This window comes from Talpa occidentalis, unplaced genomic scaffold (assembly GCF_014898055.3).
Source record: "Talpa occidentalis isolate TD23 unplaced genomic scaffold, MPIMG_talOcc4v2.1 talOcc4.12, whole genome shotgun sequence".
Lineage (NCBI taxonomy): Eukaryota > Metazoa > Chordata > Mammalia > Eulipotyphla > Talpidae > Talpa > Talpa occidentalis.
The window spans coordinates 55,641,659-55,669,165 of NW_023601212.1; the positions used below are offsets into that span (position 1 = coordinate 55,641,659).

The 27,507-nt window shown below is 44.7% G+C and overlaps 1 protein-coding gene and 1 long non-coding RNA gene across 9 annotated transcripts in view; one reads left to right on the forward strand and one right to left on the reverse strand.

Moving 5' to 3' along the window:
- The window catches only part of FAM20B (FAM20B glycosaminoglycan xylosylkinase), a 29,009-nt gene extending 28,296 nt beyond the window's left edge, over positions 1-713 (reverse strand). The window contains exon 1 of one of the 2 annotated variants that reach the window (XM_037506397.1): positions 513-713. The gene's annotated coding sequence lies outside the window, so the exon portion shown is untranslated. The remainder of the gene's footprint in view (positions 1-512) is intronic. The other variant, XM_037506395.2, reaches the window with a different exon arrangement.
- Positions 89-25,011, forward strand: LOC119241238 (uncharacterized). 7 transcript variants are annotated; one of them, XR_008551141.1, is made up of 7 exons: positions 1,011-1,177; positions 2,131-2,314; positions 4,381-4,509; positions 4,872-5,048; positions 7,400-7,490; positions 10,875-10,980; positions 24,834-25,011. It is a non-coding gene; the product is annotated as an uncharacterized LOC119241238 (long non-coding RNA). The 7 variants fall into 7 exon arrangements; XR_008551138.1 differs by having other exon boundaries at positions 2,131-2,286; positions 4,329-4,509; XR_008551139.1 differs by lacking the exon at positions 1,011-1,177 and adding an exon at positions 1,910-2,045 and having other exon boundaries at positions 2,131-2,286; positions 4,329-4,509.
- Positions 25,012-27,507: the final 2,496 nt, after the last annotated feature.

The following is a 27,507-nucleotide window of genomic DNA, read 5'->3' on the forward strand; positions in this document are numbered from 1 at the left end:
CTTCTCCGCCTCCAAGTGGGCCCGCGAGTGCGCGAGGGGCCCCCGCGGGCGCGCGCGCCTGCCCGGGCCGCCGCAACCGGCGCCCGGAGGAACCCGAGGGCGGCCCCGGGGGCAGCCGCCTCTGGGGACCGCGTCGGGGCAGGACAGTCGGTCCCTCGAAGGACCCAGGGTGTCCCCAGGTGAGGCCCGCGCCTCGGGGCGGGCCGAGGAGGAGCCTCGGGGGCGGGCCGCGTCCCTCCGGCCGCTGCTGTCCGCAGGAGTCCGCCCCGGGCTCGCAGGCGGCGGCGGGCCCCGGTGTGGGACTCGCCGGCGGCCGCTCGGGGGACCGGTGCCCGGCTCCTCAGGGAGGGGGAGCCCCGCCCCGCCCCCGGGTGGTCCCTGCCCGGCGCGGGCCGCGCACCGCGCCCCGCCTGCCGGCCCGCACTTTCCCGCCCGCCGCGCCGCGCCGCGCCGGGGGCGGGGGTCGCGCGCCCTCGCCCGTCACCCCCCCGCCCCCCCACGACGCCGCTCACCTGCCGGCCCTAGGCCCGCTCCATGGCCGCCCGCGCGGTGCGGTGCGGCGCGGCCCTGGCCGCCCCCGCCGCCTCCGGGAGGGGCAGCCCCACACCGTGCTCACCGCTCCCAGCCGCCGCCGCCACTGCGGCTCCCGCCCACCCCCGGCCCGGCCATTCCCTGGCCACCTCTCCCCGCGCAGAGCCGGCCGCCCCACACCCACCCCCCGCCTCCGCGGCCCCCGACTGTTGGTACCGTCCTAGCGCAACGCCTTCCCGGCCACCAATCCCAGGGCGCCATCTGCGAGGCCACGCCCCCGCCCGCCGGTGGGCGGGCCTACAGGGTCCGCTCCCACCCGCCCCTCTTAACCCTTGCGGGCCGGCCCGAGCCGTTTAACTCTCTCGGCGCTGGCTCGTCGAGCTCTGCCTCCTCGCTACCGCCCAGTTCCGCTACAGGAATTGACCTCTTATTTCTCTCCTGCTTTTGTTTTTTTCTTTCTTGATTGTCGTAGGTAGGCAAGCAGCCAGGCAGCGGGACTGGAGAGTTGGGGTCCCCTTAGGTCAATTTGTATCTGAGAAGCACTATCTCTCCTCCTTTTGCCCTTTTAATTGGCCTCGACTTCTACTTGGAAGTTCTGCCTATTTAAATGTATCTCCCTTGACCAAAGGACACCAACCTTCCTGTAGTGAGTACAAATTGTTGTGCCTTAGCACCAGAGCAAAGCCCCCCTACCCCCCCCCCCCCGCACCCTGCCACTTTAGTAGCATTTTACAAAACCGTGTTTCACTTCTTGTCCTATTAGTTGTTTACTGTCTGTTTCTTGCAATGGACGGTTAAGTCCCATAAGGGTAGGGCAGTGTGGGTTCGCAATGCTGGGTGCCCTGTACATTCCCTATAAATAGCTTGAATGAAGGATTCTCCTGCCCCTTAAGTCGTTTCCTTTCCACTCCACACAGAGCATTCGCTTGTAAATGCATACACTTACATTCATTTATTGACCGTAAACATGTGTGTTTGGTGCTTGACCCAGAAATATTATTCACACGTAAGCTTGGATTTAGTGTGCCTGACCCTGAAATACTATAGTACATTTTGTTTCATGGGATAAGATGTGTGAGGGAGAGAGACCGAGCTGACACTGTTTTTCAGGAGATAGTTCATTTAAGCAGCGGAATGTAGTGGAAAGAACTCTTTACCTGCTGAGTAATATACTGGGTGTGTTACTTAACCTCCTAGGGTGTCCCTTTCCTTAATTGGAAAATGGGAGTTAATCACAGTACTTCAAGGGTTTTTGTGAGGATTAAATTAGGAAATGTGTGGGGAAAGAACTTTGAAATTACTGTGTAATGTTAGTTATTATTTATGTGTGTATCTATTGAGGACTAACTGTTGGGAGATTCTGGAGAAATAATTGGTCTTGATACCTGCCCCACACTCTAGAGAGACAGTTCTAGAAGGAGAACACTGGCCAGTGAGGAAGGAGTACAATGTCAAATGCAGTATATCTTGTAGCATTCTTTTACTGGACAGAGTTGGAAAGGCTTTGGGGGCAGGTGAGGATTATTTTCTGGCCAGGGAATGTATAATTTTTGGGGAAATGTGCTAGATGTTATGAACATGTACCTTATTTCTCTACAGAGGAGAAGTGATCTGCCTGTAATTAGTTAATCTTCCTGCACCTGTTCACGACATCAGAAGCTCATAAAACAAAAGAGTAAATCAAAAGTTCCTCTAAAATCTTTACATCAAAAGGACTTTCCTTTCTTGCCTGTATCCCTGACAAGGACAACAGGGGTAACTGTCTACTGTCACTACTCAGAAGGTTTGCTTAACCTGCAACTCAGCTCTTGATGACCCTAAAACACTCCCACCCCCGTCTTTAAGGACAACCAAAGAGAGGGGTTCATGGCATCTCTAGATAACTTACTCCAGTGCTTAATTTTCACATTCATCAAATCTTCAACCTACCTCATATGCTTTAGGGCAAATACACCTTTTCCCCTCTCTGTCCTCAGTGAAGACCCCTGGGCTTGGGGCCTCTGTATCAATGGCTCTGTCCCCAAGTTTTCTTTTTTTTTTTTTAAAGATTTATTTTATTTATTTATACAAGCACTGGGTACAGTCAGAAGCGTGGGAGGGTGAGAGAATTCACCAGAGCCAGAGTGGGGAACAGAAAAGGCAGACAGACGATATACACTGCTGAGGGGAGCAGCGGGCGGCACATCTGTCCCCAAGTTTTCTTTTCACCAGCCCAGTGGTTGACACTCCATGAGGTTAGTTTCTGCCCCTTCTCTGTAATTGATCCTATTTTGCAACCCTTCAGTGTCAGTACAGTCTTGGTATTGCGGGGAATTCAATAATTTAAAAAAGAAATTCTGACTTCAAAGAGTTTACCTGACTAGTACATGGGAAGCAAATGCAAGGAATAATGCAGTTACTTCGATTATGCAGCGCAGCCACTATGATCACTGAAAGAATCAGGATCCAGGAAGTTAGTGTGGGCTGGTATTGTCAGGGAGGGAGGATTGAGATGAGCAAAATATGAGTGGGAGAAAGAGGGGCAATTTGAACCAGAATCAGGCACTGAATATGAACTCAAAGACAGACATCCTCAGAAGATGATGCAAAGTGGGAGAATTGGTTTGTTGGAGTGGCTCCAGGATGCTGAGCCCTGCCCTCCAGGGGCCCGCAGTATAACCTGCAGAGACTTTCTGGCCTGGGCACAGACTGTGATGCTTTTCCCCATCAGGATGAAGAGCTGAAGCCCCCACTCCCACTCCCCAGATATCCAGACACTGCCCAAATTGGGGAAAGGAAGCCTATGCAGTGCCAGACTCCAACTCTACTGCTGATCTTCTGAGGAAGGGGGCTACTGGGAAAGGGGTGGAGCAGAGGGGCCATCTGGGGAGACTTTAAAAGGGAGTGAGGTGGGCCTCCCTGGGGGCACAAGGGGTTAAGACCAAACCTATGGGGCTATCCGCAGCCACTGCAGCACGAATTCGATCCCGGCCAGGGAGATACCCACATGGTGCAGCAGACATCTCCTGACTCGCCTGCTACTCCCCTCAGCAGTGTATTTCGGTCAGTCTGCCTGTTCTTTTCCCCACTCTGTCTCTGGTGAATCCTCTCACCCTCCACACCTCTTGCCTGTACCCCAGTTCTTATATGAATAAATAAATAAATCTTCAAAAAAATAAATAAAAGGGAGTGAGGCACATGGATGTGCTCTCTTTATAGTTGGGACTACTGTGGAAGGTATCTGCACCTGTGGCCAGGTGAGCATTGGACTTTGGGTGATGGGGGAGGGGTGCAGTATTTGGTAAAAAAAAAAACTGCATCCTCTGGACAGCAGGACTTACTCACCCGGCTGGCTCCTGTAACTGCAGCTCTGCCTTGAACCATAGTTCCCCCTCTTCCTCTACCCTGTTAATTACAATATACATTTTGTTATCTCTTGCTGCACCAATGGCACTTTTGTTTGCATTTCTGACTGTGAGTGGCCAGACTCAACTAGTGAGAGAGGTTGTAACCTGGGGATAGGTCCTTCCTTCCTGCCTGCCTGCCTCCCTCCCTCTTTCCTTCCCTCCCTCCCATGAATGTCTACCAAATGGGAGACACTGAACTATACCCAGACCATCAAAGACAAAGACAGCCTGATCCCCATCCTTGAGAAGTTTACAGTCTGGCATTAAGAAGTAGAATTGGTCTGAGAGCCCCCATTGGTCTGAGCACTTTATCAAGACTTCCGTGATGCTTCTTTTATAACCCTTGTGATATATTGTGACTCCAGGTATCTATCTAATCTCTGCCTTTGCCTCTCTCCTGTCTCTGAACAGCAAGGCGCGTAAACACAGTCTGACTTGACTGGATCTTCATCTCCACTTGCAGAGTGCCTCCTGCGGAGAATCTATTTTGCACTGCTGTGCTGAAGTGCACCAGAGGTGAAACCAGAGCAAGAATGTGGCCATCCCCTTCAGCCAAGGGGCAGTGCACCTACCTCTTGCTAGAGGAATCCTGGTTAGTAGCCCTAGTGCAGCGCCCTCCTGTGGCTTCTCCTTGGCCCCCAGAATTCATTAGCAACTCCCCTGCTTGGCATTTTCCCAGTCTACCTTCCCAAGCCATTTTCTGCTAATTCTTTACCCTCTCCCTTAAGGGGCTCACTTGTTCTCTGAAGCTAGCCCCTCATCCCACCCCCACTGTTGTGACTATGCCAATTCTCCCTCCGGAGTCCCATCTCACCCCACCACGACCTCCACTGGTAAAAGTGTTATATATCTGTCAAATGCCTTCACGAAGCCTTCCTAACCTTGCCACCTGTGCATGTTATAAGGGCTTCTGAGACCCATTGCTTTGTCCCTCTCTTGTGGTATGGCTTGTAGAAATGTGTCTTTGGTGACATGTCTGGCCTCTTCCCCTGGATTGTAAACCCTGGAGTGGTAACACCTTCAACGGCCCATGGCAGACACACAACGCTTGAAAGAGAAGGTTTAGGAGAACAGGTCCTACAGAGGTGGGAAGTCAGCTCTGGAGGCCTCTTTCTAGGCCCCTTCATCTTGGTAAGCATTTTCTTTAGACTTTCAGAATTTCCAAGTCTGCCAATGTATCGAGCCCCAGGACTCAAATAACAGTCCAGCAATCCGGAGGTATAAAGGGAGTATTGTCTCAACGTGCCTACATATGTGAATACAAAACACACAAACACACACACACACATACATTCCTTCTTTTTAGCCCTCTTAATGCACACACTGTGATGGAGCCTGCTGAAACCAATTAACTTAATGCTACACCGAGAAAGTTGAAGGGAGCTACAGGAAAGCTCATGCTGTTCCAAGAAATCAGGAGCCTGGGGAGAGGGTGAGTGAAGGAGCAAATGTCCCTGCCAGGAGCTTGTGCGCTGCCTCTCAGCTTCCCAGACAGGTTTGTTCTCAGGCTGGGGCTCTCTGTGGACCACTGTGGCTGCATTTCTTTCTCAATTGAGCAAAGCCCTTTCTTTCATTCTTCTACCAGCTCTTTAGAGCTATTGCGTGCCCAACCCTTGCATAAGCACTTAGCACTGCCCACTTAACCCTTCATGGGACCACTGTTGATGCAGTCTGAGTGAACCAGTCAAGTCTGAGTCACAGCGTTGTAAGGCACACACCTTCTCTGCTAAGAATTAAGGATGCATATTTTGAAAGTAATGGCAATCTTTCGGTTATTCCTTCTCACTGTAGTACTTTTTTTTTTTTTTAAGATTTATTTATACAAACAAGAACTGGGGTATTGACCAGAGGCATGGGAGGGTGAGAGGATTCACCAGAGACAGAGCGGGGAGCAGAACAGGCAGACGGACCAAAATACACTGCTGAGGGGAGCAGAGGGCGAGACAGGAGAGTTCTGCCTCACCATGTGGGTATCTCCCTGGCCAGCCAGGAATCGAACCCACACTACAGAGGCTGTGGACAGTTTCACAATGCTGCCCTCAACCCGTTGCACCACCTGGGAGGACCCCACTGTAGTACTTTTTTAAGAGCAGCTTTCAAGAGTTGGAAATAACCTAAGTGCCCATCAACACATGAATGGACACAGAAGATGTGTAGATATACACAATGGAATACTACTCACCTATATAAAAAATGAAATCTGTAGTTATCAACAACATGGATGGACTAGGGAGTATTACGTTAAGAGAAATAAGTCAGAGGGAGCAAGGTAAATACCATATGCTGGGCCTCCCAGTGGCGCAGTGTTTGAGCGCTGGGTTGCGAAGCTGCCTGTAGCCTCTGCAGCATCAGTTGATTCCTTGGCTGCCGGGCGAGGGGTCCCACATGGAGCGCGCAGATCTCCCCAGCCACGCCTGCTGCTCCCCTCAGCAGTGTACTTCGTTAAGTCTGCCTGTTCTGTTCCCTGCTCTGGCTCTGGTGAATTCTCTCACTCTCCCACGCTTCAGACTGTACCCAGTGCTTGTATAAATAAATAAAATAAATCTTTAAAAAAATACCATATGCTTTTACTCGTATGATACAAAAGGAAACCAAACAAAGGAACTAAATAAAAATATACTTATACATGGCAAGACCAAATGAGTGGTTACTAAAGGGAAGGGGTTGGTGGGTTAAGTTGGGTGAAAGGAGTCAATTATGTGGTGAAGGATGGAATTGGACTTTTATTGGTGACTTAAATGTTCTATTTACCGCTGTTGATTTATAATGCCTGCACACCTGAAACTTATGTTATAATGCAATGTTTCATCAATAAACCATTAAAAAATTAAAAGGCAGATTTATTGAGATATAACTTACACACCATAAAGTTCATCTGTTTAAAGTGTGTAAATCAGTGGTCTTTAGTCTATTTACAGAGTTGAGTTGCTATCCCTATAATCTGATTTTAGAACATTTTCATCATCCCCCAAACTAATATGGGTGATTTTTTCCTTTCATTCTGAAAATATATTTATCTGTTTATTTTTTTTTCCTGTTCATTAAAAGCAAAAGGAAAAATACATGAGGGAGAAGTGAAACTCCTAGAGATACTCAGCATGCAAAGGAATTATAGCTCTCAAAGCTGTGTTTCACTTAACTGCCATGTCTAGCTGCAGTCATTTAATTAACTGTTCCAAAATGCATGCTTTGTTGTTGTGTATGCTCTTGAGTAAATGTGCAGGGCCACATCCTCAAAAAATTTTCTAGTTTGTTGTGTCTTTCTCTAATGCCAAAGGGCTCTTCAGTGGGTTTGGCAGAGACAATATTGCAAATTCCAGATTGTTAATTCCCACAAGGCAGTCATTTTGTAATATGCTTTGGATGGTACCACATGCATATGGGCATTTAATACACTTTTTCTTTTTACTATGATGGAAGCGCTTTGATTTTTTATTCACTCAGTTTAATGCATGAAGTAATTGCATTAATTACTGCATGAGGTAACTGCGGCCACATGGGAGTTCCAGGTTCCTCAAACTTCTCTCCAGAAGTTTCCTGCTCAGAGTGCCAGGAAGCTCCCATCACCCACAGGTAATGTGTTAAGGAGGTAAGCCGAAGGATCTTTGAACCTCTCTCCTGACTAACCCAGAGGGGTCCTAAAGTGGCAGTCCTTACCCTGACTGCAAAGTAACTTTTAAAATATCCTATGCCTGCCCCCAGCCTCAAAGATTCAAATATAATTGTCTTAGGGGTGAGGACCTAGCAAGGGAATTTAAAAAAAAAATCAAAAAACGACTCAACAATCTAATTTGCAACCCAGGCTGAGAAACACTGTTCTATTAGTCAGTAAGCCAGAATTGTATTAGAAATTGCCTTCTTTTTAAGGCAAAACCAGTTGGATATTGGCAATTTCATAGCAATCGACTTAATATATAGGCAACTGATTTTTTCTTTTTGAGGGAGAGGAAAACTTAGTCTTTGAGAAAATCTTCTACAGGAAATCAGTCCTTTCTCTCCAAACCCTGGAGAAAAATTGATAGGGAGGCAAAAGACCTGGGCAGTGAGGATATTCCCCATTAGTGGACTGGACTCCCTGCCTCTGACCTCCCAGTGAAGCTTAAACATTCACAAGCCCGTGACTGCCAGCCATGAGGGAAGTAACCATTTGGCAAGCCAAGGATGAGACAATCAGAGTGTCAAGGGACTATGACAGAGCCTAGTCCCTTTTTCAAAGGCATTTACATTAAGAATATTGTGTATATATATTACATATATGTTAAATATATAAACTACAGGGCAGACCAAATAAACCACATGTATAAGTGAAATCTAGTGCTCACGGCTGTAGTCTGTGACCTTGTTCTTAAAAGGTAGACGTGCATGAAACAGGGAGGCGGCTCAGAATATAGGAAGATAAGATACTCAATACAGTGGGACTTAGAACCCAGGGAGAAAAACCCAATGCCTGGTGTACCTTGGGGAGTCCTGTGGGTGAAATGGGGAGACAGGGCAGTCCCTCAGAGGAGGGAGTATAGGGTACCCTGAAGGGAGTAAGGATTTTCAGAGAGGTTACCAAATTCCTGGCAGAAATGGTAATGCCAGAATAGTATTTCCCCCATAGCAAGGTATATCAAAATGAGGGAGGAGATAATTAAAACAGTAAGACAATGGCCAAGTCACCTTCGAATCTGTCTTTGGGTTTCTAATTCTCATTGAATATGACCACCACTCACCAGAAAAGCCAGTCTAGACTCATCTTCCTCACCCTTTCCTCCTGTTAGTACCATGTCCTTCCATCTCCAGCTCATTCCCTCAGGCTACCACCGCTGCTCACGTACACATTCCCTTTTCTCACCCCTGAATTATACCAATGGCCTCTTTTCTGGCCTCTCTGCCTTCCCACCTTAACACCTTGCATGAATTATACCAATGGTCTCTTTTCTGGCCTCTCTGCCCTCCCACCTTAATGTCATGCATTCTAGAAAATCGATGTAGACAACTACATCTGGAAAGATTCTTCTAAAAGAAATCCTGAACCGTATTAGTGATCTGGTTCTCACCCTTCAGTGACCCGGGGAGTAAGGCCAAGATTCTCGGGAGAACATGTGAAACCTTTAGAATGTGCCCCACCTGCCCCCACAGCCTCCTCTGCTTCTCTTTCCACACACTTTTTATTCTGGAAGTACTGAACTGTTTGGAATCTTCCTGCATACCCATGCTAGCTCATGCCTATATGCTTTTGTTCAAGTTGAAGTTGTTCTTTCTGAAATTCCCTTCCCACCTTCTTCCAGCCTTAACCTTTAAAATGTCATTTTTACTAAAAGGCACAGTACCCCACTTCCCACACCTCCCTCTATCTTACACTGATTTAACATCTTCTTTTTAAAATATATGCATTTACTATAAATTTTCCTCTAAGCACTACTTTAACTACTTGCATCCTAGTTAACATGTTTTGGTATCCTGTGCTTTGTTTTCATTTCATTTCCTAATTTCCATTAGTACAGATTTATAATCATTACTTTTCCTCATCCTTATAGCTAAATCATTTGTTTCTCATGCCAACTGAAAGCTCTTTAAGAGGATGGATTATGTCTTATTTATATTTGTACACAGAATATTCTATGTGGTATATTTGTATGCACAGAATCTGCTACACAGTAGTTTCTCAATAAATATTTGTTGAGTGAGAAGAAAATGGATTGAACACTGCAGAGGCCAGCAGAGGCTAGAAGACTTTACCAGATCACTGACTAAGGATGCATAGGTGGCTGAACTAAATTTACATCATCATTGTGACAACTCTATGCTTAGTACACCTTCATCTTTAGCGAAGTTAGTCAGTTGTGGGTAAATGAGTGATTCTCGGCCAAATCCATTTCTTCGTAAGTTCTAGGGCAGTGTTGGCGATATCAAAAACATTCTTTTACTATGGTAAAAAAATAAAAACAAAAAAAGGGTGGGAATTTTATGGGGACAATAACGAAGATGAAAATGCATGCATCGTACAAAAATGAAAAATGATATAAAATATATAAAATAAAAATTAAAAAACCCTAGATTTATATCTAGTTGATATAAATGTGATGTTTAGTGGGATGGGTAGTGGAGGATGGGTTAGGTCTAGTAGGGAGAGAGAGAAAGAGAGAGGGAGGATATGGATGATTGTCAGGAGGCCAGAGAGTAGGCATGAGAACTGAGCTCTGATAAAGTGCTTACAGAAGGAAGCAAACCAACCTCAAAAACACCAAAAGGAAAACTTTTAATAATAACGGTTGGACCAAATTATCTGATATCAGCAACAAAAGCATTTCCATGACCTCCGTTCAAGGGCCTCAAAGTCATGGAGTCTCGTGCAAGGATGTACTGACTTTGAACTTGATCCAGTCTCCCCATGTTACTGATGTGGAAATAAACTCAGAGTTGGGTAACTTGCCCATAGTAACACAGCTGGTTAGAGAAGAATCAGAACTGGATCCTGGATGCCAACCCTCAGTCCTCTCTCCTCGATGTGGCTCTCTGATAGCCCAGAACTATCTTCTCATCTCAACCCCCTGTCAGAAAGAGGCCTGTCTCTGCACCTGGCTCGTGATTAACTTCCGGTAGCATTCACAGCTCTTATTATTATATGGGGTAGATGCTGTTGGCTTCCCACCTGACAGTCATTTCTTCATCCTTCCCTCCTTCAGCCTCTGGTAGGGGTCAGATATTTTTTACATCATTTTTCATTTTTGCACAATGTATGCATTTTCATCTTGGTTATAGTCCCCACACAATTCCCACCCCCTTTATTTTGACCATAATTCTTCCTACCCGCCCCCCATCCGTAGTGTGTCTCTGGTTTATAGTTGCTTGATTTTGATTTTTACTTTATTATAATTAGTCTTTTCCCCCATCCCTTATTTAGGTTTTCTAAATTCCTACTATGAGTGAGACCATACAATTTTTTTTTTTTTTTTTTTTTTTTTTTTGCAGCCTCTCAAACTGCTAGAACATGGACCTCTGAGTGATTCAAGTTGATGGGCCTGGAGGAGAAATCGCCTGAAGGGCTTCTGGGAGACCTTTCCCTTCTTATTAAAAGGTGAAAGACGAGGGGGAAATGCCCACATTCCTGCTTTCAGAAAACTCTGTCAAGAGGTTCGTGTAGTTTGGCAGCACATTACAACCATGAAGGAAAAGTGTAAGGATGAGGCCAACCCTCTGAAAAAGGCAGAAAGGAAAACTAGAACTATTAGACACTTTTCTTTTTTGCAATTTTGAACTTCTGAAGTGTAATACTGTTGTGACAGGAACTTTGTTGCCACCTCGCAGCAGGAACGTGATGAGAAACACAACAGTTGTGGAGCAGGTTTGCAAGGCAAGACTCTGCTACTTGAGCAGAAGTTCTTGGGCCATTTAGTGAAATCATACAGGCTAGTAAAAAGTGATGCTGTGACAATGGTATGAGGAATAAAGTCTGGAGGGTAGGATGGAATGGAGGATAATGTTTTATGAAGAACAGAGAAGGGGGCATTGTGACCATAACTCAAGAGACATTTGTGTATGTACTGATGTTATCACAGGCAAAGTTATCCTGAGACCACCATGGAGATCATCACGTAACAGGCCAACCTCAGCCTAGGTGTCCCTGGGCCTGCCTCGTGATATGGGCTATTCTCCTTGGGTAGTCAAGGAATGCTCTGTTGTGATTTGCAGACAGCAAATAAATCACAGTTGCCCATGAGTGCTCATAGGAACCCACATAATACCTATATAGAAATTTATTAAGCACATAGACCTTTCATAAATTGAATAACCCATGTTACTAGCCTCTTCTAATCACTACTTATCTCTAGTGGCAGACACTATCCTGGCACCTAACATCGTAGACAACTTTTGCCTGATTTTATACCTTTACATAGATGGAATCTGATTGGACCCTGAAGGTCAGGGTTCTGAATACATAGAACTCTTCTGTGTCTGCGTCTTTCATTTCCTTTATGTCTGTGGGATTCATTCATGTTGGGAGTAGAGGTAGGCAATTCATTTTCATGGTTGCATAGAATTCCATTGGGAGAATATGTTGTGATTTATTCACTTACTCTTGGTGGACATGTGAATAGTTTTCAGATTTGGAGTGACACCACTAGTGCTGCCGTGGGCATTCTTCTGCCATGAAGACTGGGTTGCCTGGTAGTACGCTGCTGAGTCACTGGGTTATGTTCAGCGCTGGTAGGTAGTGCTCATTTTCCAAAGGAGTTGGAATTTCCACTCACTCCAGCAGGCTACTACAGCAGTAGAGCTACCTGGATGCTTTCTGAATCTTTGAATTAACGAAACCTGGAAATGTCTACTTCCAAAGTGTGTGTGAGGAAGGGCAAATCAGAGGATCTGTTACATGCAGACCAAAGTACTCCAACTAAGGCACTCTACAAGCATAGATCAAGTTGCTCTGCTCTGAAAGACACCTTTCCTTTAAAGGTCAACACTCCTGGGCCTCCCTGGTGGCACAAGGGGTTAAGCGTCAGCACTGTGAAGCAATCTGCAGCTACTGCAGCCTGAGTTCGATCCCCGGCCAGGGAGATGACCCACATGGCGAAGCAGACCTCTCCTGTCTTTCCTGCTGCTCCCCTCAGCAGTGTATTTCAATCTGCCTGTTCTGCTCCCCACTCTTGTCTCTGGTGAATCCTCTCACCCCCTGCATCTCTGGCCTGTACCTCAGTTCTTTTTTTTCTTTTTTTTTTTTTTTTTTAATAGAGGCATGTTTTATTTATTTATTTATTTGTTTGTTTGTTTTTTTGTTTATACATGCACTGGGTACAGTCAGAAGCGCGGGAGGGTGAGAGAATTCACCAGAGCCAGAGCGGGGAGCAGAGCAGGCAGAAGGACCGAAGTACACTGCTGAGGGGAGCAGCGAGCGGCAGGAGAGGTCTGCGCGCCATGTGGGACCCTCCTCCAGTGGCCGGGGAGCAGCCGGGGATCGAACCAGCGCCACAGAGGCCGCGGGCAGCTTCGCAACCCAGCGCTCAACCGCTGCGCCACCGGGGAGGCCCCGTACCTCAGTTCTTATATGCATAAATAAATATATCTTTAGGGCCTTCCCTGGTGGCGCAGTGGTTGAGTGCTGGGCTGCGAAGCTGCCCACAGCCTCTGCAGCGCTGGTTCACTCCCTGGCCACTGGTGAGGGTCCCACATAGCGAGCAGACCTCTCCTGCTGCGCCCATTGCTCCCCTCAGCAGTGTGTTTCGTCAGTCTGTCTGTTCTGTTCCCTGCTCTGGCTCTGGTGAATTCTCTCACCCTCCCGCGCTTCTGACTGTACCCAGTGCTTGTATAAATAAATAAATAAATCTTAAAAAAATATATATTTATCTTTTAAAAAAATGAAGGTCAACACTTCTGACCTGCTAGGCCACAGTATGCCCATCAAAATGTCCAGGAACATTTTCCTGCATAGATCAGGCCCTCTCTCATTTCCGGTGACTGCTGTGTAGCTGTCCTGGTCCACTGGACATCATATAACCTAGGAAGGCAACTTTCAGCTTCTCCGGTTGTATAATTCACCAAATAAGGCCCCCATTACACAGAAGTAAATATAGCATGTTCCATGAAAGGTAAGTTCTGGAGAAACATGCAAGGGAAATGAAAATAATTTTGGCCTCTGTCTTTACCCTCCTCATTACACAAATACAGACTGGCAATTCACAAATCAACGCAAGGTTTTCATCATGCAAAAGTTTGGAGTAAGGAGGAAAAAAAGTCATAAGTAAAATAGTTTATACAGTGCCTTTCCTTGTCCTTTTTAAAATCAAAAGAGGTTCAAGCAACAACATTCTCCTGAGTTGAAACCAGCAGGGGCTGGGGCAGCTCAGGACAGTGCTCCTTTTATGCTCTGGCAGTGAAGACTGGGCTTATTCATAGAACTTTCTGGGCTGTTAGACCACACCCTTTCTGGGCTGCTGTGGGTGAACCATGGCTTAGGCTGGGCCTTGATGGGGTTGCTGACCTCCAAGGAGAATCTGGGGTCCACTTCTGAAGCGGCCTTCCTGTGTGCAAGCATGCTGACTGGCAGCTTTAATGTCAAGTATGAGCCATTGCTCTTGAAGCTTTCATCCCATATTTCCTAAGCTGCTGCCACGAGCAGGGCTGGGAAGGATACAGGGCATCAGCTTGCTGGAGACACAGACACATACTCAGAATCACAAGACAGTGATTTCTCTTTTTTTCTTTTTCTTTTCTCTTTTTTTTCCTCAAGGTTTATTATTAAAAACAATTTTTTTTACCCTAACATTGTATTTTAAGATTATAGAAGCTTCAGGTGTACATCGCTGAAAATCACCATGTGTACACACACTACATGAAGTTCACCACAAGTCCAATTCTATCCTTCACTGTACACAAGACATTCTTTTCATGCCACTTGCTCATATGGCAAACACCTACCTGCCAGCTATTTTTCCCAGTGCTACAATTTCCATAGAGTTGGAGTGTAGGGGAGGCTGGGTAGGTGGCCAGGGAACTAGATGGGACTTTTTTTTCTTAGATTGTACACTGCACACTAATAAATACAGTAAAGTTTTCCAAAGATGCCTTTATTCATGTACACACATGGAGAAAAATGTCAGTTTTCCATATCACGTATTTCACATTTAAAATGTGTTTCTGGTTTTCTTACCAGAGGTAGGGGAGGCAATGATGGAGAGGGTGGGAGGCTGCTAAAGCCAGTTCTTCTCAAGTCACCCGCCACCCCCAGCTGTCTCTAGCCAGCCCTCTTTAGGCAGAAATGGTGGCATCTAATGTTGGGGAGCAGGGAGTCATTTTTGTGTGACCAAATGATGCAAGGCAGGCTAATGAGTGCTGTTCCTTAGTCTGCTTTCTGGAACATGCTTTCACTGTGTAGTGAACACCTACTGAAGCCAGCTGCAGTATGGGGTCCTGAGGGTCTGAGAATCCTCGTTCTCTGAACTCACAGGGTGGGGAGTCTCTAGGATTAGTGTTGCCTGATAAAATACAGATACCCAGTTAAATGTGAGTTTCAGATGAAAAAAAAACACACTTTTTAAATACAAGAAGGACTGTGTGATATTTTGATTTGCTGAGTCTGGCAGCCCTCCCTGGGAGAGGCCATATAGAAAGCCAAGTGCTCAGGAAGTTGAGGGAAAAGGACTTCCTGCTTTAGTGCTTAAGTGACCTTTCCCTCAAGGACACCACAACCTTGCCAGCACTCTCTAGCCTGCAGCTGCATTACTCTGAAATGGCAGTGTGCACATGTGTGCTTAGCATTAGTCTCACCCAGGAGGCAGGAAGCTGCTCCAGGGCAGGGTCCTTATCCATCTGACTTACTGTCCTGATCTGTAGGGACTATTGTTGAATCCATGAGTGTCTCTGTGGAGACGGGAAAGGGCATTGCAGTCAGAGGAGGCTTCACAGAGGAGGTGGCATGGAGAAAGATCTTAAAGAAAATTAGAATAGGTGGACATAAGGGTGGAAAGGGTACTCCAGGCAGAGGGACCAGTGTGAGCAGAAATGGGGACCAGAAGAGCAGATGGCTAAGTTTTGTTTTGTTTTTTTTTTTTAAGATTTATTTATTTATTTATACAAGCACTGGGTACAGTCAGAAGTGTGGGAGGGTGAGAGAATTCACCAGAGCCAGAGTGGGAAGCAGAACAGAAGCTCTGAAGTACACTGCTGAGGGGGCCAGCGGGCGCGGCAGGAGAGGTCTGTGCGCCATGTGGGACCCTCGCCGGTGGTCGGATTTCGAACCAGCACTGCAGAGGCTGCGGGCAGCTTTGCAGTCCAGCGCTCAACCGCTGTGCCACCAGGAGAGGCCCCAGATGGCTAAGTTTTATAGGTGTGTAGGGATGTATTTGGCAAAGAGGTGGGGAGTGGGAAGAATAGCAAGGGGTTAACCTCCAGAGGTTCTCCTGCCCCTTCCCCACTGAGGGAGAGCCAGAGAAGGTCTTAAGGGGAAGAAGAATTAGAGGACTATGAGGTCAGCACAGAGAGGGTAGCCTGGGGGGCTATCTCAGCCTGGTGCAGACCCACGTATGAGAGGATGAGAACTGAACATCAGTGTAGATGGTATGGCTGGAGAAAGGGGAACATTTATGGGTAGTTAAAAGGAAAATCAACAGGACTTGAGGCACAAAGTGCTAGATTTCTGCCTCAATTGAGGGATAGGTAGTGATACTGCAGCAGGGTCCTGAAGACTCCAGGGGTACAGGGGCAAGGACTTGGGTAGGGAGGAAGGACTTTTAAGCAGAGCAAGCAGTGTGGGTACTTGCATGGAGGAAAAACAGACGTGACCTTGTAGGGAGTAGTGGGCATTCTGCATGTCCAGGGCTAACTGATCATGAAGACCCCATCCTGCAGTTCTCACTATGCAGATAAATACAGCTCATTCCCTGGCTCCATTGCCTGGGAGAAGTCCTGGGTTATGGGTAAGTTGGAGTTAGTGGACATTAAGTTTTCCTCTGTGCCCCCAAAGGGACTCTGCATTGCTATGACCTCAGACTCCTGGGGAGAGTCATGGGGGTGGCTCAGTTTAATGGCAGTAATAGTGTTTCATTGAACAGTGGTTGTTCCAAAACCACATCAACAGTAGGATAAGAAATTATGCTCATGAATATCAGGACCTGTCCTAGTCCTTGAAGACAATCTGCCCTTCCTACTTGAGCTCAAGGAGTGAAGTTCAGGTTCATGAGGAAAGAGTAGATATTTTTCCTACTTGATTAACAAAATATTGCACACAGTAACATTCTTTTTTTTTGTATATAGTATATGCATTTTTACACACACACACAGATTGTTGTAACCACCATCCCAAGCAGCATACAGAACAATACCCAAAAGCTTCTCTTCTGCTGTTCCTTTTTATCCAGACTTTTCTGAACAGATTCAGATCTATCCTTGGTTCCTATATTTTTGTCTTTTCCAGAATATCATACAAATGGACTCATAACTCATATAGTATTCATGTAGCATGTAACCTTATGAGACTAGCATAATATGTTTGAGATGTATCCATGTTGTTGCAAATATCAGTAGCCCATTCCTTTTCCTTGCCAAGTAGCGTTCCATTGTCTAGGTGGAACAGTTTATTCATTCATCATTGAAAGACATTGGGGCAAATGCAAGTTTCCAGTTCTGGGCAGTTGCTAAATAAAGCTGATGTAAACATTCATGTACAAGTTCGGTGTGAAATACTTTTCATTTTTCTAGGAAGTATACCTAAAACTGCTAGTTGGGTTATGTGGTAAGTGGCAGTTTAACTTTTTAAGAAATAGTGTTTTCCAGAATGACTGCACCTGTTTACATTTGAGAAGGAGGAGTTTTATTGATGTTTCTGTCATTCATCCTTTCCTTCCTTCTTCCCCAACTCCTTTGTTGGAGAAACAACACCCTTCTATCACCCTAGATTAGCTTGGCTTGTTTTAAAGAACAGCATGTGAGCAGGATGGCACAGTATGGAATCTCGTGTCTGCCACCTCTTCACTCAACCTGATGAGAGGTGCATCCAGGCTTTGCTGTGCATCTTGGTCTTTTTTGCATTGCTGAGTCAAGCTGCACTGTGTGAATATGTCTCAAGATATTTATTCACTCTCCTGTGCTGGACATTTGGGTTGGATCTAGATTGGCTACAAGGAATAAAATTTTGCTCCAAATATTCTTGTCTGGATGTTTCTATTTGTCTTTGGTGGACACTAGCATTCATTTCACTTGGGTCTATCTCCAGGAGAAGAATTACTGGAAGTGGTCAGGACTGGTAGATACAGCTGGTTTTACATTGGTGGACCAAGTCACAGTCATGGCAGCAGGGCGTATGGTCGCCCTGTGTCCTGCACTTAGCGTTGTCAGGCCTTCTCCGGTTAACCACCCTGGTGGCAGATGAGTGTATCTCCCAGTGGTTTTCAATTCTCATTTCCCTGATGACTCATGATATGAAACATCTTTTCATGCTTGTTGATCATTTGGATATGCTCTTACATGAGGTGCTGTTTCATCTACTTTTATTTTTTGCTTTTGTGTGTGTGTGTGTGTAGAAAAACTGGGGTACAGACCAGCGGTAAGGGGAGGTGAGATGATTCACCAGAGACAGAGTGGGGAGCAGAATAGGCGGATCTACTGAAATAAACTGCTGTAGGGAGCAGCAGGTGAGACAGGCGAGGTCTGCTGCGCCATATGTGGGTTAGCTCCCTGGCCGGGGATTGAACTCAGGCCGTAGTGGTAGCACTGAGGCTTAATCCCTAAGCCACCAGGAAGGTCTCTCATCTACTTTTAAATTTGGTTATCTCTGTTGACCTTTCTTTGCAGGAGAATGGAGGCCATAGGAAGTATTGAATCGTAGGCAGTGATCACGGGGAAAATTGACACTGTTTAGGGGGGTAAAATGTTCTTTTTTGGGGTATTAGTAGGAGCGAGGCTATGGGGCGCTGTCCTCTCAAACCTTGTGTGGGCAGACCGGTTCTGTGTTGTTGGGATCCACCTCAGAGAACCCAAGCACTCCTTTCCCACTCCCTGCCTTTCTCACAAGTCCCTTTAGTAGTTACTGGGAGACCCAAGTCTTAGGAAGGACCAGCTTTCCTCCTGCATCCCAGTTCTGACTGTTCCTCACAGCCAGCTGGCCCTATGTTGAGTGAGGACCTTCTGGCGGGCAGAGGGAAAGGCAGGGATGTGGTTGTTCCTTTAACGCAGTGAGCCACCCCAACAGAGTTGTGACATCTAGATCCGCCAGCAGCATGTCTGAGGGGGTGATGGGACAGCCCCTGAGCCTGTGATCATATCTGATTGTGTAAGACATCACTTGTCTTTCAGGGACTGTATTCTAACCTTTAACAATTTTTTTTTGAAGTGAAGTATAAAGTTTAAAACCCATAAGCTTATGGATAGTAAATGACCACAAAGTGAGCACACCTATGTAACAAGCACCCGAGTCAAGAAATAGGACATTCCCAGCATCCCAGGAGTCCCCACATGCCCACTCCTCATCCCTACCTCCTATCTTTCTTGGAAGTTACTGCTATCTTGACTTTTAACCATGGAGATGAGATTTGTGCACATTTGAACTTTATTTAAAGGGATAGGCATGCAGCATGGTGTAGTTGTGTTTTTCTTCTGACTTTTCCACCAACATTATGTTCTCAAGTCACCCATGTGTGGTAGACCCTGCATTGAGTAGAGCCTGCCTTGAGTGAAGGCATCACAGGGCTGTTATCCGTGCTAGTGTTGCTGGGCATGTGGGTTATTTGGTTATAATACAGTGCCTCTCTGAACCTTTTTATGCATGTCTTTTGATGACCATATGCACACACTTCACTCAATATATACCTAGGCATGGAGTTGCTGGCTCACAAGGTGTGCCTGTGCTGACCTTTGGTGAATACTGCCAAAGAGTGTTCAAAATGGCTGCAGTAATTTACACTCTCAGCAGTGCATGAGGGTTCCTGTTGCTTTGCTTGCTACTGTCAATTTTCTGATATTAGCCATTCTGGTGGGAATCGTGGCTTTTAAACATTTCAATGGTGACGATTATTGAGGGGGGGAGACCAGGACTCCAACCCAGTTCTACCTCTGTACCTGAAGGTGGGAGTGGGGCTCAGAAGAAGGTAGCTGGAGCTCTTTCAAAAGCCACCCTCCCAGCACCCATCTACTTGGACCTCTTCTTTCTGCCTTGCAGAGGCTGTGAGATGTTTGAGCTCACTTATGTTAAGCATTACCTAGCAATTCAACTGATTCATGAACTATAACCTTGCAATTGCAATTTAATTTATGAATTAAGCACAAGGATAAGTAATATGGCTAACGAGGGTGGATGGAGGACTTGGCAAACTCTCTTGAACCTTTTAAAGTAAGATTGACTTTTCCCAAAGATGATACATAATTCATATTTAAGTGGACTCTACACAGTAACTTGGACATCATAGATGCTAGTGCTAGTTTCCATTAATAAAAATAGTGCCATAGATTATTCTAGAAGGGATAGAAGAGTTGTTTCAAATGACTGTAGCACTGGCCGTGCGTGTGTCCCTTAAGTAGAGCTGTCCACGGACATGCCCATCAGACAGTGCCTTCCTCTTTTCCCAGTTCAGGAACAAGAGTTAGTAAGGCTGTGCAGGCCATGGGTTCTGGGTGCAAGATTCAAGGAGCAAGTGTGCCTTTGTGTGTGTGTGTACCTGTGCTTCTATAAACACACAGATATAATACATACATACATGCACATCCATATCCACATACAATACAACCATATACGTGGTTTAGGATGGAGGGGAACCAGGTCACCTCTATCGCTCACTCCTCCACAAAGCTTTTCTTTCACCACTTCAGCTTTGTACATTATCCTTGATGAGACAATTTCCCTTTTCTATTTCTGGGAAGTGTGGCAGATTGGTAAAATGTATAAATGCTGCCTCCAGGCTGCTCAGGATCAAATCCTAGCTCTTTCAAATCACTGCCACCTGAACCTGTAATAACAAGTTATTAAACCTTGACTAGCCTCTCTTTCTATATCTGTGAAGTGATCTGATGCTAGTGACTATTCCCAGGATTGCTGAGAGGACTAAGACAGTTATGCATGTGAAGAAGTCCCCCAGTTCTGGGCACATAGGATGCCCATTGTCCATGGTAGCCATTGTCATGGTGGAGATTGTGATAGTGCTTTGCAGGGATCAGTTGTTGGATAGTGAGGAGGTAGATGCTGGAATAAGCATTGCTCTTCTGGAGATGCATATCTTAGTGCATACTGTCTCAGAAAGTTCTGGGCATGTTCATTTGTTTAACAATAGTATAGCATTCTCCCCTTTGGAATATAAGCTGTGTGAGGTCAAGACTTCTATCTTTTTTACTGCTACATTCACAATGCCTCGAACAGTGCTTGACACATATTAGGGGCTCAATAAAGGTTTATTAAGTGAATGAACATTGTTTAAAGGTCTCTAGTGAGACACCACTAAAAAAAAATCTGAAGTCAGAAGACCTGGATGTACAGTGGAAGGAGCATGACTGGAGCTAGATGAGCCAGCAGTGGATAAATCCAGAGAAGAATGGGAGGGAAAAGGGACTTGTGAGCTCTGGAGGGAGTGGGAAGAGAGAACAGAACTGGCGAAGCTGAAGTTGTGTCCACACCTGATAGGTTGTAGACAGGTGGGTCTCCAAGATGAAGTTTATCATCTTAATCCATTCCTTTTCTACCCTAGGGCCTCCTGCTTCTGCTAAAACCCCGTTTTTTGCTAACGTCAGCCCTATGCGCCTAAAATCAGGCTCATCTACAGATGAGAGATTAAACTTCTTAATGATAGGTGCTGAGGGTCATTTCTCTAAGACTTGGATCTGGCAGGCAGAAGGAAAAATACAAAATCCCATTAGCAGTGAGGACTTGGAAGCTACCAGATGTGAACTGAGGCTGACGTCGTGCCGAAATCAATCAAGCAAGAATTTCCCTTATTACTAAAACTTCAATTTCTGTAAAATTTGACAGAACAAGGGAGTTATTAAATGCTATATATATTTTTTTATAATAAATTTTATTTTTATATTCCCCCATACAATTGCAAACGCCCCATTCTGACCCCAATCCTTCCCCTCCCGCCCCCCCCCCCCCAAAAAGTGTCTCTGGTTCATAGTTTTTTGTTGATTTTGATTTTCACTTTCTTATATTCATTTTCCTGGTCCCTTATTTAAGTTTTCTAGATTCCTGCTATGAGTGAGACCATCCGGTATTTTTCTTTTTATTTTTGGCTTACTTCGCTGAGCATGATCCCTTCCAGCGCCATCCATGTTGCTGCAAATTGCATGTGTTTATCTTTTTTGAATGCTGAGTAATATTCCATGGTATATATGCACCACATCTTCTTGATCCAGTCATCTATTTTTGGGCATTTGGGTTGTTTCCAAAGCTTAGCTATTGTAAACAGTGCTGCTATAAACATAGGGGTGCAGGTGCTCTTTGGAATTGATGTTTCTGTGTCCTTTGGGTAAATACCTAGGAGTGGAATTGCTGGATCATATGGAAGCTCTATGTTTAGTTGGTCCAGAAATCTCCACACAGCTCTCCACAGTGGTTGGACCAGTTTGCACTCCCACCAACAGTGCAGGAGAGTTTCTTTTTCTCCACACCCTCGCCAACATTTGTTGTTGCTAGTTTTTTTAATATGTGCCATTCTCACTGGTGTAAGATGGTATCTCATGGTAGTTTTGATTTGCATTTCCCTGATGACAAGTGATGTTGAACATTTTTTCATATGCCTGTTGGCCATTTGCATTTCCTCTTCAGAGAAGTTTCTTTTTAGCTCTTCTGCCCATTTTTTGACTGGATTATTTTCTTTGTTGTTGCTGAGTCTCATCAGCTCTTTGCAGATTTTTGTGATCAGTCCTTTATCATTAGTGTTGGGTGCAAAAATGTTCTCCCAGTTGGTGGGGTTTCTCTTTGTTTTTGTTATTGTCTCTTTTGCTGTGCAGAAGCTCTTTAATTTGATATAGTCCCAGCTGTTTATCTTTGCCTTCACTATCACTGCTTTGGGTGATGTGTCTGTAAAGATGTCTTTGATGTGCAAATCCCGTAGTGTTTCGCCTATATTTCCTTCTATGTATTTTATGGTTTCAGGTCTTATGTCTAGTTCTTTAATCCATTTTGAGTTGATTTTTGTGTATGGTGTGAGGTAGTGGTCAAGCTTCATTCTTTTGCATGTAGCGACCCAGCTTTAAGTACAACACCCATTCATGATAAAAGCCCTTGAAATTCTTGGGATACAAGGAACATACCTTAACATCATAAAGGCCATCTATGACAAGCCAACAGCCAGTATCATTCTCAATGGTGAAAAGCTGAAAGCAATTCCATTAAGATCTGGAACAAGACAAGGATGTCCACTCTCACTACTGCTTTTCAATATAATACTGGAAGTCCTAGCCAGAGCAATAAGACAAGAGAAAGACATCCAAGGAATCCAAATAGGAAAAGAAGAAGTCAAACTATCACTATTTGCAGATGATATGATAAAATACATAGAGAACCCCAAAATCTCCACAGAAAAACTAATTCAACTCATCAATCAATTCAGTAAAGTGGCAGGATACAAAATCAACACGCAAAAGTCAGTAGCCCTCCTATACACAAACAACAAATCTGAAGAAGAAGAAATCAAAAAAACCATCCCTTTTATTATCGAAACAAAAAAAATCAAATATTTGGGAATAAATCTAACAAAAGAGGTAAAGGACCTATACAAAGAAAACTATAAAACACTGTTAAAAGAAATAGAAGAAGACACAAAGAAATGGAAAGACATCCCCTGCTCATGGATTGGAAGAATAAACATTATTAAAATGGCCATCCTACCAAAAGCAATATACAGATTCAATGCTATTCCAATCAAAATTTCAATGTCATTCTTCAAAGAAATAGAACAATTATTGATGAAATTCATATGGAATCACCAAAAACCCCGAATAGCCAAAGCTCTACTGAAAAAAAAAAAAGAAGGAAATGGAGGCATCACACTCCCAGACTTCAAACTAAACTACAAAGCCATAATCATCAAAACTGCATGGTATTGGAACAAGAACAGACATACAGACCAATGGAATCGAATAGAAAATCCAGAAATAAACCCAAAGATTTATGGTCAACTAATCTTTGACAAAGGAGCAAAGACTATGCATTGGAGCAAAGAAAGTTTGTTCAATTAAATGCTATATAAACACAGTAACCCAGATAATAACAACAATATGGAACATGAACAAGCTCAATTAATCACTCTAGCTCAGGGACAGAGCAAAAGTCACCACTCTTCTAAGTGTATTCATTTCATTCATTGATTTTTCAAACATTGACTCAGCCCCTACTGTGGTAGGGCTGATACAGAAAGGAATAGGATATAAAGTTTATCCTCAAAATGTTATAGTCACCTAAAGCATCAGCAACAAAGTAAAAAAATAAATAAAGGGGAACTATTTTACACTAAAAAAAAAAGTTTCTGCAAAAGAAACAGCCCACAAAGTGAAACAACATCACACAGAAAATGTATTTGCAGTCATTTATCTGATAAGGGGTTAATGTTCAAAAATATATAAATAACTAATACAACTCAAAGTTGAAAAATGGATGAAAGACCTGAATAGACAATTTTTCCAAAGGAGATATTTAAAAGACCAACAGGTGCATAAAAAGATGCTCAACATCACTAGTCATTAGGAGAATGCAAATTAAAATCAAAATGAGATAGAACTCATGAGAATGACCGTAATCAAAAAGACCAGAGATAAGAAATGTTGGCAAAGAGAAGTATAAAAGGGAAATGCGGTGCGCTATTGGTGGGAATGTAATTGATGCAGCCACAGTGGGAGACAAATTGGAGGATCCTCAAAAAATTAAAAATAGAACTACCATTAATTCTATTTTTCGGAATATATCCAAAGGAAATGAAGCACTAACTCAAAAATACATTTTCACCCCCCATGTTGAAAGTTGTGTTATTTGTAAAAGCCAAGATATGAAATGAGGAAGTTGTGACTTAGACACACACACACACAGAGACAGAAAGTGGAATATTATTCAGCCACAAAAAGAGGAAATCCTACTATTTGTGTCAACATGGAGGGGTCCTAGAGACATTATGCTAAGTGAAATAAGTCAGACAGAGAAAGTCAAATGTTATATAATCTTGTATGTGGAATCTAAAAAAAAAAAGAAAAACACCAAACTCCTAACAAAGAGATTAGATTTCTGTTAACAAAGTGGTTACCAGAAGTGGAAGGTGAAGTGGGAAGGGGAATTAAAGGAAGATGGTCAAAAGTTACAAACTTTCAGTTATAAGACAAAGAACTGCTGGGGTGTAGTGTACAATATGATGATGATAACTGACACTTCTATATGATATGTAAGAAAGTTGAGAGGGTAATTTCTAAGAGTTCTAATCACAAAATTTTCTCTTTTCTTTCTTTTTATTGTATCTACACGAGAAGAAGGATATTAGCTGAACCTATAGGAATCATTTCACAACATATGTAAATCAAGCTGTCATGCTGTGGACCTTCAACTTACACAGTGATGTATCATAATTATTTCTCAATAAAACAGAAAAAAATTATAATTTAGTGGCAGCTGGCCAACTTCTGTACATGAGCTCATAAGTGAAGTAAATTTTGCCACTCTGTCAAAAATGTGTCATTAAAAAAACTCTCTTGCTTTTCATATTATCAGTATTAGGAATCTTGAGCTGGCCATGATGCATCCTAGTTCCCCCAAGTTCTGTGTCTCCTCGCTTTTAAACCCATGTGCCTTTTGTGAATCTGCTTTAGGTTCAGCCTCTGATCCTGCCTCTTAGGATAATGAGTCCTGGAAGTTTACTCTGTTTGGGAGGCACTGAATGAATCCCTCCTTTACTTTATCCAAGTTTATCTCACACCCACATTAAGGGGCTCCTTTAGTAAACAATCTCCATGTGGGAACTCATTAATTTTCCTTCAAAGCTTGCTCTCCCCACTGCACTTCTCATGCCTTTGAATGGTACCTCCTCACCCCATTGTTCAAGCCAATGGGATGCTGCTTCCCTCCTGCTCTCTACTGCTCACAGCATCTCCGGGGACGTGGAGTGCCAGTGGTTCATCAGCTGCAATTATGTTCAGGAACCTACAAAATCAACTCTTTAACCTCTGACCCTAACTTACTCTTTTAGCCCACCTGGGATGAGTCCAGATAGCTCTCCATTCCAGCCACTGCCCCATTATTCCCTTTCTTTTTAGGCTCCCTGCACAAGACAACCCCCTCTCTTCTTCAATAGACATTCCACCTCTTTCCTTTGGCCAACAAACACAAATTTCCATTCATATAAACTCATGCAAGCGGTTACTTTGGAGAAGTAGGACTTAGCAGCTGGGAAAAGAGACGGGGAAGAGGGAAGAGGAAGAGGGAAAAGTTTCACTGATATTCAGACGCTGAACTAGTATTTGGTGATTGGATGAATGAATCCATACTATGCACTTTCCAGTGAATTTCATTCCCCTTCTCCCTTCTATGGAAGTGGTCCGGTGTCTGAATTTGTATTCTTCTTCATCACTTAAATTGATTCTGCCAAGTGCCGTTAAATAATTTTTGTGAGACAGTGACCTTCATAGAGGACGCTAGGAGTCAACATGATCCAGCTCTACTTAAGACAGAACAATCTGGGGCCTCCCCGGTGGCGCAGCAGTTGAGCGCTGGGTTGTGAAGCTGCCTGCGGCCTCTGCGGCACCGGTTCGATCCCCGGCTGCTCCCCGGCCACCAGAGGAGGGTCCCACATGGCGCGCAGACCTCTCCTGCCGCCTGCTGCTTCCCTCCGCAGTGTACTTCGGTCCCTCTGCCTGCTCTGCTCCCTGCTCTGGCTCTAGTGAATTCTCTCACCCTCCCGTGCTTCTGACTGTACCCAGTGCATGTATAAACAAAACACACAAATAAATAAATAAATAAATAAAGCATGCCTCTATTAAAAAAAAAAAAAAAAAAGAACAATCTGCATTGTTTGCTTCTTTTCTGTCAACTGATACAAGCTTGCAGTATTCTCACCCAATCATCCAAGAAAACTAAGTTGAGAATGGACTCCATGCCAACTAGTGTGCTACAGTCCAGTGTACAAGTGCAAACAAGACGTGGCACAATCTCAGTTCTTTTTTTTTTTTTAACTGAGATAACATTGTTTTGCAGCATGGTGTATTATTTACAGGTATAGGACCACCCCTGTCAGGTGTTGTGGCCACATCACAACCACCACCAGGACACCCATAGTCCTCACCATAGTCCACCAGCCCTTAAAAAAATGTGCAATTCACAAAGCAGTGAAATAAGGCTAGAAACTTCCAAACATACAAAGACTGAGAAGCTAGTACCATAAACTGCCACATGTCCATTGCCCAGCTTAATAGTCAGCCATTCTTATTTCGTCGACCTCCTGCCCCCACTTTCCTTTCATCAGTATTTAAAAATAAATCCCAGGTATAATTTCAGATTTCTCTTTGCAGCTCCAATAGATGAAACATGTTCTAGCCAGTTTTAAACAGGGCAGGGAAGCTTCCAGGAGGCTGTGGTATCAAAACAGAGGCCTAAAGAAACAGTAGGATTAGTGGCAGGGTAAAAGAGTGGGGGAAGGAGGGAAGAGGAAGAGAGAATCGTTTCAGAGCAAAGGAAAACTGTACGCAGAGGTCAAAGGGGAGAGGGATATGTGTTGAGCACCTTGTCACACACCTGTGGTCCATGGACCAGCAGAACTGGCATCCCCTGCCATGAGATAGCGCCTGGCACCTGACCTCAGGGTAGTGAACCAGAACCTGGATCTTGTCAGAATCCCCCAGTGATCTGCTTGCACAATCATGTCTAAGATGAGGGGGCTGCCTGAGGTTGGGGCAGCGGAAGGAAGTAGTCCGAGTAAGGGGTAAGGTTAGGAAGTCCCACTTGGCTGAGAGAAATGCTCCTGCTTTACAGCGATACCAGAGCGCTGCCAGCAGATGTGAGCAGGGGGCGATGCCTTCAGATTTGCCTGCTGGAGGCAGCTCTGCTGCACTGGGGAGAGTGGATTGAGGTGGGGTGGGGTGGGGGTGGGGGGGGAGGGAAGATAGGAGCCTGGAAAACTGGTTAAGCTTTATTCCTTTACAAGCTGCAGGGTGC